Source organism: Megascapheus bottae, chromosome 3 (assembly GCF_031878675.1).
Source record: "Megascapheus bottae isolate mThoBot1 chromosome 3, mThoBot2.hap1, whole genome shotgun sequence".
Lineage (NCBI taxonomy): Eukaryota > Metazoa > Chordata > Mammalia > Rodentia > Geomyidae > Megascapheus > Megascapheus bottae.
Window position 1 is genome coordinate 21,146,416 of NC_143511.1, and position 15,536 is coordinate 21,161,951.

Below are 15,536 nucleotides of genomic sequence, written 5' to 3' on the forward strand. Positions count from 1 at the left end.
ATTTCTTTCATTAGGCTTTTATAATTTTCATTAAATAATTCATTTACATCTTTGGTGAAGTTAATTCCCAGGTATTTTATTCTTTTGGGGACTATTGCAAATGGCATCATTTTCTTGATTTGGCCTTCGTTTGTGTATGGTTGGCCTGCAAGAAGGCTACTGACTTTTGCAGGTTAATTTTATATCCTGGCACGTTGCTAAAGTGGTTTATTAATTCTAGGAGTTTGGGAGTGAAGCTTATTGGGTCACTCACATAGGGGATAGTTTAATTTCTTCTTTTCCTATGTGAATTCCTTTGATGTCCTGTTCTTGCCTTATTGCTCTGGCTAAGGGATCTAGTACTCTACTAAAGAGAAGTGGAGAAAGTGGGCATCCCTGTCTAGTTCCTGATTTTTAGGTAAATGGTTCATCTTTCTCCATTTAGTATAATATTGGCTGTAGGTTTTTCCTATGTGGTTTTAATTATTTTAAGGAATGCACCTCTTATTCTTATTGTTTCTAGTGCCTTCAACATGAATGGATGTTGTATTTTGTCAAATGCCTTCTCTGTGTCCAGAGAAATTATCATATGATTCTTATCCTTAGCTCTATTGATATGACGTATTACATTAATTGATTTGTGAATGTTAAACCAGCCTTGTATCTGATTGTAGTGTAGTTTTTTTTTTAAATTTTTTTCTGGATTCAGTTGGGTAGTATTTTATTGAGGAGTTTTGTGTCTGTGTTCATTAAAGATAGGTCTGTAGTACTCTTGTTTTGTTGGATCTTTCCCGAGTTTGGGGATGAGTGTAATATTAGCTTCATAAAATGAGTTTGGTATTGCTCCTTCTGCTTCTATTTCTTGGAAGAGTTTCAAGAGTATAGGTATTACTTTGTCTTTAAAAGACTTGTAGAATTCTTCAGTGAAACTGTCTGGTCCTGGGCTCTTTTTGTTTGGCATTTCCCTGATTGCTTCCACTATTTCATTGTACAAGATTGGTTTGTTCAATTTTTTTTACCTCTTCACGGTTCAATGTGATTACCCTATATTTACTTAAGGACTCATCCATTTCTACTAGATTTTCCTGTTTCTTTGACTATAGACCCTGGTAGTACTTATAATGGATTGAATTTCTTAGATCTTGCTTGTGATTGTTCCTGTAGGGTCACTAATCTTGTTTATTTGAGTCTCCCCTCTCCTTGTTCTGATTAATCTTACCAGGGTCTGTCAATTTTGTTGACTCTTTCAAAGAACCAACTTTTTGATTTATTAATTTTAGGTATAGTAGATCTTATTTCAATCTCTGATGGTTCTGAATTTATTGTTGTTATTTTTGTCCTAGCTGTTTAAAAATTAACTTTTTCTTGTTCCTCTAGGTGCTTCAATTTCTTCTTTAGGTTATTTACATGCTCTTCTTCTGTCTTTTTGATATGGGCTCCTAGTGTGATAAATTTTCCCTTTAGAACTGCCTTTGCTGTTCCATAAGTTCCTTTGTATTGTATCTTGATTGTCATTACATTCAAGAAGGTTTTGAATTTCTTCTTGGATTTGTTCTGTAACCCAGGAGTTATTCAGAAGTGTGTTGTTCAGCTTCCAAGTGTTTGAATGCGTTTTACCTTTTACTGTGTTGTTCAGAACTAGTTTGATTCTACTGTGATCAGATAGAATGCATGGGATTATATCAGTCTTCTATCTGCTTAAGTTTTCTGTGTGAACTATATATGATCTGTTTTGGAGTATGCTCCATGTGTTGCTGAGAAAATTTTATAAAATTTCACCATTAGATGGAAGACTTTGTGTATATCTGTTAAACTCTGCGGGGCTCTGGTATCATTTAAGTCGATAGTGTCTTTGCTTATCTTTTGTTGGCCTGTCATGTGGTGAGAGTGACGTATTGAAGTCTCCCACTATGACTGTGTTTGAGTCTATCTTGTTCTGTAATTTTAAGAGAGTTGGCTTGACGAATTAAGGTGCTCCCATGTTGGGGGAGTAAATGTTTCTAACTGTAATATTCTGGTTATAAATTATACCCTTTACTAATTTGCAGTGGCCATCTTTATGTACTGATTTTACTGGTTTTTTTTTTTTTTTTTGCCTGATGCATTGGAGTGGAAAATTCTTTTCCATCCTTTCACTCGGAGTTTGTTTCTGTCTTTGGCTGTGAAGTGGTTCCCTTGGGGGCAACATATTGATTGGTCTTGTTTCTTAATCCAGTCTGCTGTTCTGTGTGTTTTGATTGGATTGTTCAGCCCATTCACATTAGAGGAAATTATGGAAAAGTGATCAGTGTCCTTTTTCATTATTTATTTTCACTTCTGAGTTTCTTTCTCTTTCTCTTTTTCCCCCTTTGTGTTTAGTAATTTATAGGTGATAGCTTCTTGCTGGGAGTTCTTGCTGTTCTGCCATTTGTTCTTGATCATTTAATATTTTTTGTAATGCTGGTTTAGTGTGCATGTATTCATATAGCTTGTCTTTGGACTGAAATATTCTTGTTTCTCCCTCAAATGTAAATGCTAGTTTCACTGGATATAACAGTCTGGGTTAGCAGTTGTTGCTCTTCAGGGCATGAATGATATTTTTCCAAGCTTTTCTTGCATTTATGACTTGTGTGGAGAGGTCTGCAGTTATTCTAATTTCTTTTCCATTGTAGTGTAGCTCTTTCTTTATTTTTTGTGGCATTTAAATCAGCTCCTTAGTATTCAGGTCTAATATTTTTACTATGATGTGTCTAGACAAGTACCTTCTAGGTTGCCTGCTTGGAGTTCTGAAACCTTCAATAATGTATTTTCCCTTTTGAGGTTGGGGAAGTTCTCTCCTATGATCTTGGTGCATAAGGGTTGCATTACCTTATTTTGAAACTCCACCCCTTCTTCAATTATTATTGTACAAAGATTAGATTTCTTGGCTGTGTGTCTGCCAGGTCCTGGTGTTCTCTTTGGTGAATTCTGACTGATTTCTCCAGACTGATGATTCTCTGTTCCAGCTCTTCTGTTTTGTCTTCTGTTCTTGATGTCCTATTCTCCATCTCAGTCAATCTGTTGCTTAATGTTTCCATTTTTGTTTGCATTGTGGACACTGAGATGATCATGTCTGCTCTGAGAGTATTAATCTTTCCTTCTAAGAAAGTATATTTTTTTCTATTTTTCTTTTGAGATCGAGGAGCTCCTTGGAGATTTCCTGCTTATGTTCCTGGAATTGTTTTTGGAGTTCTGCTTTGATCTCTTCAGTCATGTTCACAATCATTTCCTTGAACACAGTCATGCTACATGTCTCTTCAGGAGTCATTTCTTTGGATAGTGACATCTCTCCCATCTCTTCACTTTTGTTTGCTTTTGGGCTTTGTATGGGACTTTGATTATTTATATACTTTGTGATTTGTCGTTGTTATTTCCGCTGCATTGGAATTGAGACTGTTGTAGGTTTACTCTGTGGTTGGTAGGTGGCAGTCTACTTGGTTTGGGGCTGGTGGTTTTGGGAATCTGTGTATATGTGTGGTTCTCAGCCAAATTACTTCCGTTGCTGATTGGGTTGGAGTTTGCAGCTTTTATAGGTGTGTCAGCCCATTCCCAAAGGCTGTGTGCCACTGCACAGTTAGCTCTCAGCTAACCCAAACACTGGCCTTGCTGTGGGCTCACCGTTTTGAGGGCTTCGGCTGTGGGGTGGAGTTGCGATCTCGGCTAGTTTGCTGGCCCTGTTCCCAGTGGTGGGGCCCAGCTGAGGGCCTGTGGTTTGGGAGCTCTCATGATATTTCATCTAGACCAGTGGCTAGTTGTGGCCCTGTTCCCAGGGGCGTGTCTCAGGAAAGGAGATGGGCTCTGACATGCTGTGTTTCAGGGAAGAACTGGGCTGCTGTGGCTGAGAGTCTTTCTGTGATTCGGTGCGGGGGGGGGGGGGGGGGGGGCGGGGGGGGGGGAGGGCTTGGTGTTGTCTTGCTGGAGACTCCCAGCAGGTGGGTGCCTCACTTAGGTTTGGGTCAATCAGATGCTGGTTCACAGACTCACGCACACCCCAACCTGCTGTTAGAAGGCAGGGTCTTAGTGCCCCTCAGTCTCCAGTTTCAGTGGCCTGGGAGAGGAGGCTATTGGGCAGGTGGGAGCAGGGACACATCCATCCCCTTTGGTGGGGTGCTGGGTTTTAGTGACTGCCCACCTGTCAGTCTCCAGTCAATGGCCTGGGGGAGGGGGCTGTTGGGAGAAGGGAAGGATTCTGAATTTCTTGGCCCCTGCACTTTCCAGTCTTTCTTGGGCAGGGTGGGAGGGGTCTGGGTTAAGTTTTGTAGTTAGCCACCAGCTCTGCTTTCCCAATGGGTTTGGGGGAACCCACTGGATTACTTACTGGTCAGGGTTTGGCTGTGAGCTGCTCCGCAGTGTTGGAGGGTCATTCGCCTCCCCTCTCGTCTCTGCCACTGCCCATGCCCAGTCTGTGTGGGGTTCCTGCATCTGGATTCTGCTGCTTGCTAAAGTTCGAGTCTTTTCAGTCTGGTGCCCTCTGCTGCGGCTTTCGAGGCTTGGAGTAGGTGGCAAGGGATGGGGAGGGGTCCTTGCGTTTGAGCACATTGGATATAAGCTTTATCTGGGTTTCTTTTCCAGTTTGTATATTTTTCTGTTGCTTCTTGAATTTGTAGTTGTTGATTTCTTAAGATAGCTGGCTCGTGGGATTCCCTGATTCTCTCTTTTTGTGGGAAAGAGCTAGGCTGGGTCCTTATTATTTCAGTGCTATCTTGTTTCCCTCCCAAAGCATATATTTTTAAAAATTTTATTATAAAGGTGATGTATAGAAGGGTTCCAGTTACATGAGTTAGACAATGAGTACATGCTATTTTGAAAAATGTCATGCTTTCCCTCATTTTTCCCATTTCAACTTCTCTCCAACACAAAATTTATATAGCTCATTTCCAGCATAATATCTACTGGGTTTAATTGCTGAATTAGTTCACCCTTTGTTTTGTCATTTCTGTGCTTCCCATCCTTATTCACAAATCAAATCAATCTATATACAAGATAAAGGGTAGAGCCAGGTGTGGTGGCTCATGACTGTAATCCTAGCTACTCAGGAGGCTGAGATCTGAAGATCACAGTTCAAAGCCAGCCTGGACACTAAAGTCTGTGGGACTCTCATCTCCAGTTAACCACTAGAAAACCAGAAGTGATGCTGTGGCTCCAGCCTTGAGCTGAAGAGCTCAGGAGCTCAGGAACAATGCCCAGTCACAGAGGTAGGGAGGTAGCCTTGAGCTGAAGAGCTTAGGACAACACTCAGACTCAGAGTTCAAGTCCCACAACCAACTTCAACAAAAAAGATTAAGGGTAGAGAAATTACGATAATAATAACCAATAGTGGCAGAGGGGAATAAACCAAAGAAAGAAGAAAAAAGAACAAAAATAGTATAATAAAAGATCTCTTACTTCCATTTCTGGGAGTTCATTTTAATATGCATAATTTTAGAAGATAATATGTATGTCTCTCTCTCTGTATGTGTGAATGTGTGTGTGTGTGTGTGTGTGTGTGTGTGTGTGTGTGTCATGGGGCTTGAACCAGGCCTGGACACTCACCCTGAACGCTCAGGTAAAGGTTCCCATCCTACCCTTGGGCCTGGGTGTTGTCCCTGATCTCTTCAGCTCAAGGGTTCCACCCTTCCATGGAGCCAAGCCTCACTTCCCATTTTCTACAGGTGAATTAGAGATAAGGATCTCAGGTTCTATTGTGCCTGGGCTGTCTTTGAACTGTGATCTTCAGATCTCAGCTTCCTAAGAAGCTAGTATCACAGGGGGCCACGGTGCTCAGCATCCTATCCTTTTTTTACATCTTGATTTTTGTTCCACTTTTGGAACATGAACTCAGGGCCTGGACTGTGTCTGAGTGGCTCAAGGTCAGTGCTCTACCACTTGACACCCAACATTAAGCACAGAAACCTTTAAACTCTGGTGAGCTTTGATTGCCAAGTTTGTCCTTGCAATGTGATCCTCAGATGTTAAAATTCTTGAGAAGCTTGGATTCTTAGAATCCAAGAATACTTTCAGAGGAACTTTATTTGGAGGTATTTTTTTCACACCCATATTTGCTTTTGGTGTTAGTGTGATTCACAGTTCTCAGCCTGCTTAGAAATTGAATGAGAGGCATGAGCCATTGGAGTCTGGCAGGATTATTTCTTTCTCACTGTTTGGTTCCGATTGTTTTGTTGTTGTGCCTGGGTGTGCATGAAGTGAATATTTCTTCAAGAAGTGCAAAAGAAGTGCAGTCTACATTTGAGAGGCATGTTTGACCATATAACTACTGAAAATTCTCACCTTCAGAAATGTTGGAGACATAGAAGGTGTGTCTTTGATTTCAGGGATGGGATTTCTAAGTCACACCCAGCACGGCCTAACTGGGTTACACCCTCTAGTTCAATGCCAATGGATTATAGGTACACATCTCAATCACTACAGTAAAACTACTGATACATTTGTACTTTCTACAAAGGGTTCCCTTCTTTTCATGGGATGTTATTTGGTATTTGATGTCCAATTCCCCATAAATCTTACCCGAAATTTCATCTGCATTTCTTTAGTGTGTGTGTGTGTGTGTGTGCCTGTTCTGGGACTTAAAATGAGTGCCTTCGTGCTGGCATTGAGCTATAGTGTTCAATGTCCACACTGTACTACTCAAGCCATAGCTCCATTAGCCCTTTTTGAAAGTTCACTGGAGATGAGCATCTCAAAGACTTTCCTGCACAGGCTGGTCCTGGAGTCTGATCTTCACATCTCAGAAGGGCCAAGTAGCTATGATTCTACACAAGAACAACACTCAGCTCACTAGTGCTTTTCCTTTCTTTTTATTATCAATGTATTAATTGATCCATACAGTTGTACAAAGTCAGAAACCCGTCCCACACTTGGGGCTTTGCTCACAATCATTTAGAAAAATACAATCCTATTTCAGTTCTTTGGAGGGCAATTGACTCCAGATTGTGGAGAGAATGTATCCAGGACACATATAGCCCCAAAATGTTCAGAAAGTTACAAAGTTAAGCTGGGTGTGGTGACTCCTGCCTGTAATCCTTGCTAATCAGGAGGCTGAGATCTGAGGATCAAGATTCAAAGCAATCCAGGGCACAAAAAGACCCAACACTCCCAAGTCCTATTAACTTCTAGAAAACGGGAAGTGGAGCTTGGCCCAAGGTAGGACAGTAGCCTGAGTTGAAGAGCTCAAGGCAATGCCCAGGCCAGGGGTATAGTAGTATCATTGTGCTGAAAAGTTCAGAAACATTGCCCAGGTGAAGTTCTACCTCAATCGCCACAAAGAAAGAAAGAAAGAAAAAAAGAAAGAAAGAAAGAAAGAAAGAAAGTAAGTTATAGATTTTCCTAGGTACCATTGAACTGCTGAGCTCAGAAACAGATGCCCTTGCTCTTCCCCTGACACTGAAGGTGGGTGTGTGTGGTCCTGGAGAAGGCCCTTACTGGTGGGCTTTCACTTCTTAGGACCACAAGAAAGTTGGGGAGAGAGGCAACCAACTATTCAGGGATCGCAGAAAGGCCCGGGAGACCCTCCCATGTGAACACCCATTGGCCACTGGGACACAGGGAAAGCATACGGCACTTGTTCTGGCGATGACAGTAATAGATACAGATCTGAAACCGCTGCCTAGTCCCAGAAGCTCTCCATGTTTGAGCCAAGCTGGCCTGGGCCTGGGCAAACCTCCTGGTGTTGAGGTACTCTAAGACGTTACCTCCATTGTAGAAGCTCTCCAGAGGAACAGGATAGATCCCTCGGCTTAAATGGGCCAGGTGGGCAGTGTGGCTAAGCAATTTGTGCAGGCCAGCCAAGGGTATACAGTTTCCATAGAAACTGAAGAAATGAAGATGGGAGCACTGGCGCAGGACAGGCAGGATGGCGGAGAGATGGGTATCAATTAGGCCACAGTCCTCCAAGGCCAGGGTCTCCAGGGTGCCAGCCGCTTGCTTCAGCAGGGCTCGCAGGGTCTCAGGGCTGAAGCATCCCAGTAATACACTCCTCAGACGCAGGCGCTGGAGCTGCCTGGCGCAGGCACAGCGGGACAGAGACTTCAGGTCGGCTTCCTGCAGGGGACAGGAACTCAAAGACAGTGTCTTCAGAGCTGTCATGTTCCTGAGTATGGCCCGCAGCTTTCCACGAAGGAAGAAGACGTCGTGCATGTGAAGCTCCTGGAGGCAGTGCAGCTGCCCCAGGTGTGCTGCATACCTGCGCGAGTACAGGAAGTTGCGGGCTCTAGAAGTGTACACCTCAGCACTCATCTTGGAGAAGTTGAGGACCTGAAGGTTCTTCATCTGGCTGAGGTAAGGAACAAATTTCTTCATGGTTTCTGGATGCCACACACTAGTCACCAACAAATCCTGGATGGAGTCCAGGCTCACTACAAGGAGAGCCTCTTGGACTATATAGAAGGAACCTGACAGGATCTTCAGCTTCTTGCACCACAGCCGGACTCGGCCTTTTCTCTCCCTGGCCCACTGGAGCAGGTAGGCCTGGAAAGCCTCCTGGGGATCATCTTGGAAGGTGAGGTCCAAGACTATGGTCAAGGGCCTCTCTTCAGTCCCCCCGGCGTAGCGACTCACGGTTGGCTGGTCGGTCAGGAGTTCTGTAGGAGAGCTTCTGGCCACCGAGGGGTAGCCCTGCGCCCAGATCTCACAGTACACACATTGCAGATCGAGAACTTGCAGTTTCCAGCGACGCGGGCGATCTCTCTTGGCAAGCAGCATATCGATTCCATCCAGGGCAACTTTCAAGGCTTCCAGGTCTAGTGACTGTGTCAGGGCCCTCAGAGACAGGCAAGGGAAAGGCCAGGCCTGCACTATGGCCTTTAGCATCTCTGTGTGACCCCTGGCATAGACCTCCCTGAAGAGCTGGGGGAACAGCTGCCGTGGCACATCGGCCAAGGCAGACCTGGCCAGGGAATGGCTCCTCAGTAAGCCCTGCATGGCTAGACTCTCCAGCGTGGGTGGCGTCCTGATGTCCATCTTGGATCCGCTGTGCAGGCAGGGCTCTCTCAAGTCCAGCAGAGTCAGGCTCTGACAGTGGGCTCTGGGAAACTGCTGCTCTTCCCTGTCCCCCTGGACATCTTATAGTCCCACCCCACCCTTCTCAACACCTATCTTCCAATCAGAGAGCAGCCTCTCATGGGATTTCAGAGTCACACCCAGCTAACCTACACTGGATAGGATTCTCCACAGGAATTTCAAGGGTGGATCCTAGTCCAGTGTGACAGGATTAGAGACACAGGGTTCAAAGAGCATGGCATCCATTTCTAATGTGTACAGGTTTGGACCCAAAGACTCCTTCCCTTTTTGCCTTAAACCAGTAAGGCTTTTCCAAACATGCTGACTCCCTAAGAGCATCAGCCAGTAAACTTTTATGGAATCCCTAGACTTTTTTCTGAATAGTTCTCTGTTTTATTCCTTTCCCATCACCCCTTTCTTTCTTCCTTCCTTTCTTTCTTCTTTCCTTCCTTCCTTCTTTCCTTTTTCCTCCCTTCTATTCTTCCTATTTCCCTCAGTTCCATACTCCTTCTGTCCTTTCCTTCTGTCTGCTTACTTCTATACTTTTTTTCAAGTCTTTATTTTTTATTTTGTTTAGTTTTGGAACAGGAACTTAGGGCTTGGGCTGTTTATGTGAATGTCTTTTGGTCCAATACTAACTGCAGGATTTTTGAAACTAGTGGAGTTTGATTGCCAAGTTTGGCCCTGCAATGTGATTCTCAGATCTCTTAATACTTGGGAAGATTGGATTCTTGGAATCCTAGAATGCTTTTGGATAAGTCGTGCAGATAATAGTCTTACACTTATATCTGCCTTGTTGGCTTTGTATTGTGATCCGTAGATCTAATTCCCCTGAATTAGAGGCATGAGCCACAGGCTTGGGAGGTGTATTTCTTTCTTGATCTTGGTTCAGATTTTGTTGTTGTTATTTCCAGATGTTCATGAAGTGAGTATTTTTTTTAGAAGTACTAAGGAAATGTCTGAATTTTGAGGCAAGTTTGATGATATAAGTACTGAAAATTTCATCCCCAAATATGTTGGAGATGTAGAATGAATTCCCTTTTTTATTGGATTGGATTTCTAAGCCACATGCAGATTAACTAAACTGGGTTTCACCCCCAGATCAATTAAAACCCAGGTTCCTACTCAAATGTGATAGGATTTTAGCCTCTCATCCTATAGAACTCAGCTACTATTTCAAACCCTAACTCTTTTTTAAAATTTTTATTAATATAATTTATTTGGTTATGATTTATATTATGAGGATATATTAATTACATAAAAGGGTTTCATTGAAATATTTCCATCTATAATTCTACATTTTCTACCTTTAATTTACTTTTGCATGCATAAAAGAATGGCTGTTCAAATACATTGGTGTTCCTCAGGCTAAGATGGAGTTACTCAGGCTAAGAACTGGTCCTTCTGTCAATCGTAAATACTAAGTACAGGTTACGTGATATAATATACAATAGAAGGAGAAAAGAGTAAAGGTGTGTAAAGAGGGAAAGGATCAGAAAGAAGAAAACTAAGAACTAAATTTCAGAGAAAAAAAAGAACAAAAAAGGGCCAGGAGTTGGGTCTAGTGATTGAGTGTTTGCCTAGCATACACAAAGACCCAGGTTCAATTCCTCAGTACAACATACATAGAAAAAAGCCAGAAGTGGTGCTGAGGCTCAAGTGGTAGAGCTCTAGCCTTGAGAAAGTCCAAGGACAGTGCTCAGGCCCTGAGTTCAAGCCCAGGACTGGCAAAAAGAATAAAATAAAATATTAAAAATGATATATGTATAAAGTAATACTACTGAATTAAAAATAACTAACATTGGATCATAGAAAACCGAGTAATTAAAATAGAGCCTAAATTAAGTATACACAGAATTAAGGCAGTAGACTAGTTATCTCCATAGCCTGTATATCTAGTAATAAACAGAATAGAAATGCAAAAGAAAAAATGGGAAAAAAGAGAAAAAAATTAAAATTAAAAATAGGAAAAATTAAAATTAGAAAAAATTCTTCAATTTTGATGGAGCTGTTGATTTCCTTGTGATGGGCCGTTTCTCTCATGGATTAATTGGTTTCTCAAATCATTTTGCTTGCGTGGGCACAAAAAAACGTTGTGCCTTACAAACTTTTGCCTCCTTGCAGACTGACTTAATGGGAGAGGGGATCTGGTGTGTGTGTAATGCCGGAGGAGGTGGCTGGTTTCTGTAGATTGCATTCTCTTCAAGTGTGCTTTAGTGTGACTGGGATCAATGGCATGTATCAGCAGAACTAGATCCGAGACTCTCTTTTGGCCCAGCCGGGAGCCACTCAGCTATTGTGGCCTGTCTAGTTTCTTTCTTTCTCTTCCTTCCTTCCTTCCTTCCTTCCTTCCTTCCTTCCTTCCTTCCTTCCTTCCTTCCTTCCTCCCTCCCTCCCTCCCTCCCTCCCCCCTCTCTCTCTCTTTCTGTCTCTCTCTCTCTTTCTTTCTTTCTCTCTCTCTCTTTCTCTCTCTCTTTCTCTCTTTCTTTCTTTCTTTCTTTCTTTCTTTCTTTCTTTCTTTCTTTCTTTCTCTCTTCTTTCTTTCTTTCAATGAAATTTTATAGACATTTGGCTTTATAATTCCTGCAGGTGCCTAAGCTGCAGGTTGACCTGCTATAGGACTCCATGTCTTTGTTCACTGCAGAGGGGAGAGTCCAGTTTATGCTGTGCCTACTCAGAATAAGTTGCCTTTTCCTGGGAGGAGCTCTCTTCTCCTGGGCAGGGCAACCTTATCTTGGACAGAGCTCACTGTCACTGGTCAGATTCCTTTGCCCTGTAGAAAAATGGTGCAACAGTCACTTTCTCTCAGGTCTGTGTTACCTGCTGTGTACTCTGGCTATCTCTATGCCAGTATCAAAGGTGGTGTTCTTCTCGGGTTGGGGTGGGGGACTTCTTTCCAGAAGCTGTTCTGTAAGGAGGAATCGGATGGATGGCTTTTGTGGTATTTACATTTTTCCTTGGAGTTTTGGACCATTCACAATATGATGAGTTTTCTCAGAGACTGTCTGTGGCCAGAAGGCTGTGGTCTTCCACTCCTAGATAACCAGTCCACCCTGGAGGTGAGTGAACAGCCTTGCACATTCTGTCTCTGGTGCCTTTCTCCCAGCTGTGTTTGGTTGCTTTCACAGCTGCCGCCACTGGCCTTTTCTTAGATCGGTCTTCTTTTTTGTTTTTCTCTTCATATATTATTGTTGTAATTAAAAGAAGGGTTACATTATATTCACCAGATATAAGGTATATTACTTCACAAATATTGATACCCTTTCTCATGTCATGGTCCTCATTTCCCTCCTCCTCTCCCCCTACTCATCTTGATTTTCCCCCTTCCCTATCCTATTTCAAATAACCAATTAAGCATATATAAAATATATCAGATAACAAGGTGAAATATTGTAAGAATATGAGATTACCAAGGGACAGCAAAAGAGATGAGAGATAACATAGTACATTAAGGACAACAATCATCACTATATGGTTTTTGTTTCTATATCCTGGAGTTCCTTTCCTTTAGCGTCATACTATATGGCCTCATGTATCTAGGTTTTGTTCTATTGTAAATCTCTGCTAGGAGAGTCCAAGGTTTCTACTGATTATGACAAATGAGGGAAACCATTAAGCCTATACTCCTTTGAGTCTGGCTTACTTCACTTAATATGATTTTTTCTAAGTCTTTCCATTTCCTTACAAATGGGGTGATGTCATTCTTTCTGACAGTAGCATAGAATTCCATTGTGTATAAATACCACATCTTGTTGATCCACTCATCAACTGAGGGACACCTAGGTTGGTTCCATATCTTTGCCATGGTTAATAGTGCTACAATGAACATCGTTGTGCTAGTGGATTTAGTATGTTCTTGTTTCTGGACGATTGGGTAAATGCCAAGTAGTGGAATTACTGGGTCATAGGGGAGCTCTATGTTTAGTATTTGAGGAACTGCCATACTGTTTTCCATAGTGGTTGAATGATTTTACACTCCCACCAACAGTGTAGTAGTGATCCCTCCTGGCCACATCCACTCCAGCATCTGTTGTTATTAGATTTCTTGATCCTGGCCATTCTAACTGGAGTGAGGTGGGACCTTAGAGTAGTTTTGATTTGCATTTCTTTTATGACCAGAGATGTTGAACATTTCTTCATGGGCCCACAGGCTACTTTTATTTCTTCTTCAGAGAAGAAAACCTTAACTCTTTATATGAAAACTTTCTATCCTTTTGTCTTAATCCCACAAGACATTTTCTCATATAAGCCAATGTCCTGTGCATGGAAAAGATTCAAGAACTTATGCCAGTTGAATTTTATAGAATCCAAACACTTCTTCTGAAAATGCTTTCTTTCCTTTTTTTGCTTATTCCTCCCTTCCATCCATCTTGCCTGTCTGTCTACATTCCTTCTTTCCTTTTTTTCCTTCCTATTTCCTCCCTCCCTTCATTTCTTTCTCCCTTCCTTTCTTCCTTCCATCCATCTTTCTTTCCTTCCTGTTTTTTTTTTTAAGTACTCCTTCTGGGCTTGTACTGGGGGGCCTGGGAACATTCTCTAAGTTTCTATTCTCAGGACTAGATTTCTACCCTTTGGCACCTTCTGGATTTTTCTGAGGAGTTTATTTGAGATAAGGATCTCAATAGGTTAATTGTCACCTTATCATAAAGTTAGATAATAGTGGTAAAGAATGAGAAGGCACAGACACAAACAAGGGGTTGACAAGACAGGAATTACCAAACTCTTCTCATTCCTCCTTTTGAAATTAATATATTTAGCTCTCCAATTAATTGACCTAGATTGATTTTGGATAAAAAAGCAAGTTCCATCTCTCTGTTAGCTTCAAGAAACACATTTAGGACATATAAACAAACATAATCTGAATGTGAAAGGTTGGATTAAAATTATCAAACAAACTGCTCCCACAAGTCTGTAATAACAATAGAAATATCATGTAAAATGGACTTCAAATTAAAATTACAAGAGACATTGCAAACTAATAAATAATTCTCTCATACAGGAAGATATAACAATGCCAAATACCCATACACCAAATTCTGGAGCACACAACTTCATTATGCAAATACTACTTAACTCATAAATATACATAAATCAAAACACACTGACTATTTGTGACTAACATCCCTCTATCACGTCAGGATAGTTGACTCTGGCAAAATATAACAGGGAAACCTCAGAACTAAAATATTTTATTGATCGACTACACTTAGGAAATATCTGTTAATGTCTCACACAGAAGCTTAAGAATACACATTCTGGAGAATCGACAGAAGATGGCGGCGGTTCAGTGTGAGTCTTTCTGAGCTCTCATCAAGATACTAGTTCTAGCATCATAGGGGAAAGCTAATACCCAAAGATCCATCCTAAGAAAACTTTAGCACCACAGCCATCTCAGTCAGAGAGGAAGAAGGCAGGATATCGGTGCAAGAAGACAGTGTGGAGCGGCACCAGCCACCAGGAGCCACCATGGAGACAAAGCCTCCCTCCTGAACCTGAGCAGACAGAGCTTCTCGGCAGCACAGACCTGCCAGCTCCAGACAGTACCACACAGAGCCTGCGTGAGGCCAGAGCCGTCACCTGGCCATTGCATGGACCTGCCGGCTTCATGGAACCAGAAAATACAGCAATTTGTGAGTACATCCATGGACATTTCCACTTCTGCTCACGGAATGGCATTGGGAAGGAATCCCCTCTTCCACCATCTGAGAGAGTGCCATCTTGACTGCTGTCAAAGACCCTGCCAAACCAACTGGAGCTTGAGAAGTGGTGCTGACAGCACCATCATTCAAAAGGACAAAGGTTTTCCCAGAGGCAGCTTAGCCGGACATCCGACGCTGGCACTAGCAGAAGTTCCTCCCCCTGAGCGGGTTCACACTCTAGTAACAAAAGGCTTTTTTCAAGGGAGATGAAGAATAAAGTAGATAGCTTTGATAGCAGGTTAGACAATGCAGAAGAGAGAATTTCCAGGATTGAAGATAATTTAGTTGTTATAGAGAACAGAAAATGAGTCAAACCAAATCTAGGAAATATGAGAAAATGCTTCAGGAGGTCCAAGATACAATTAGGAAGCTTAATTTAAGGCTAACTGGTAATGGGGAGGGCCTGTTGAAAGAGGTCAATGGTATTGGAAATATACTTCAGGGAATCATCTCAGAGAACTTCCCAAATATCCAGAAGGGCAGGCCCATCCAGATACAAGAAGCTTTTAGAATCCCACACAGACCTGAACAGGAAAGGACTCCCACAGCCACATTATAATCCATACAGGACAATAGAGACCAAAGAAAGGATTGTAAAAGCAGCCAGCAAGAAGAGAACAATCGCCTACAAATGAAAACCAAGCAAGAAGAATAACCACATATTTCTCATCGGAGACCATGCAAGCAAGAAGTGATTGGAAGGATATGTCATGCCCTTAAGACAAATAACTACCAACCAAGAATACTGTACCCAGCTAAGCTCTCATTCATAACTGGGGGAAAAATAAAAGCATTCCATTCCAAGAAAAAGTTGCAACAGTATGTAGCAACCAAACGAGCATTACA

The 15,536-nt window shown here is 42.2% G+C and overlaps 1 pseudogene; it reads right to left on the reverse strand.

Moving 5' to 3' along the window:
- Window positions 1-7,470: 7,470 nt before the first annotated feature.
- On the reverse strand, window positions 7,471-8,952 carry LOC150065044 (PRAME family member 7 pseudogene; annotated as a pseudogene).
- Between the last annotated feature and the right edge of the window lie 6,584 nt (window positions 8,953-15,536).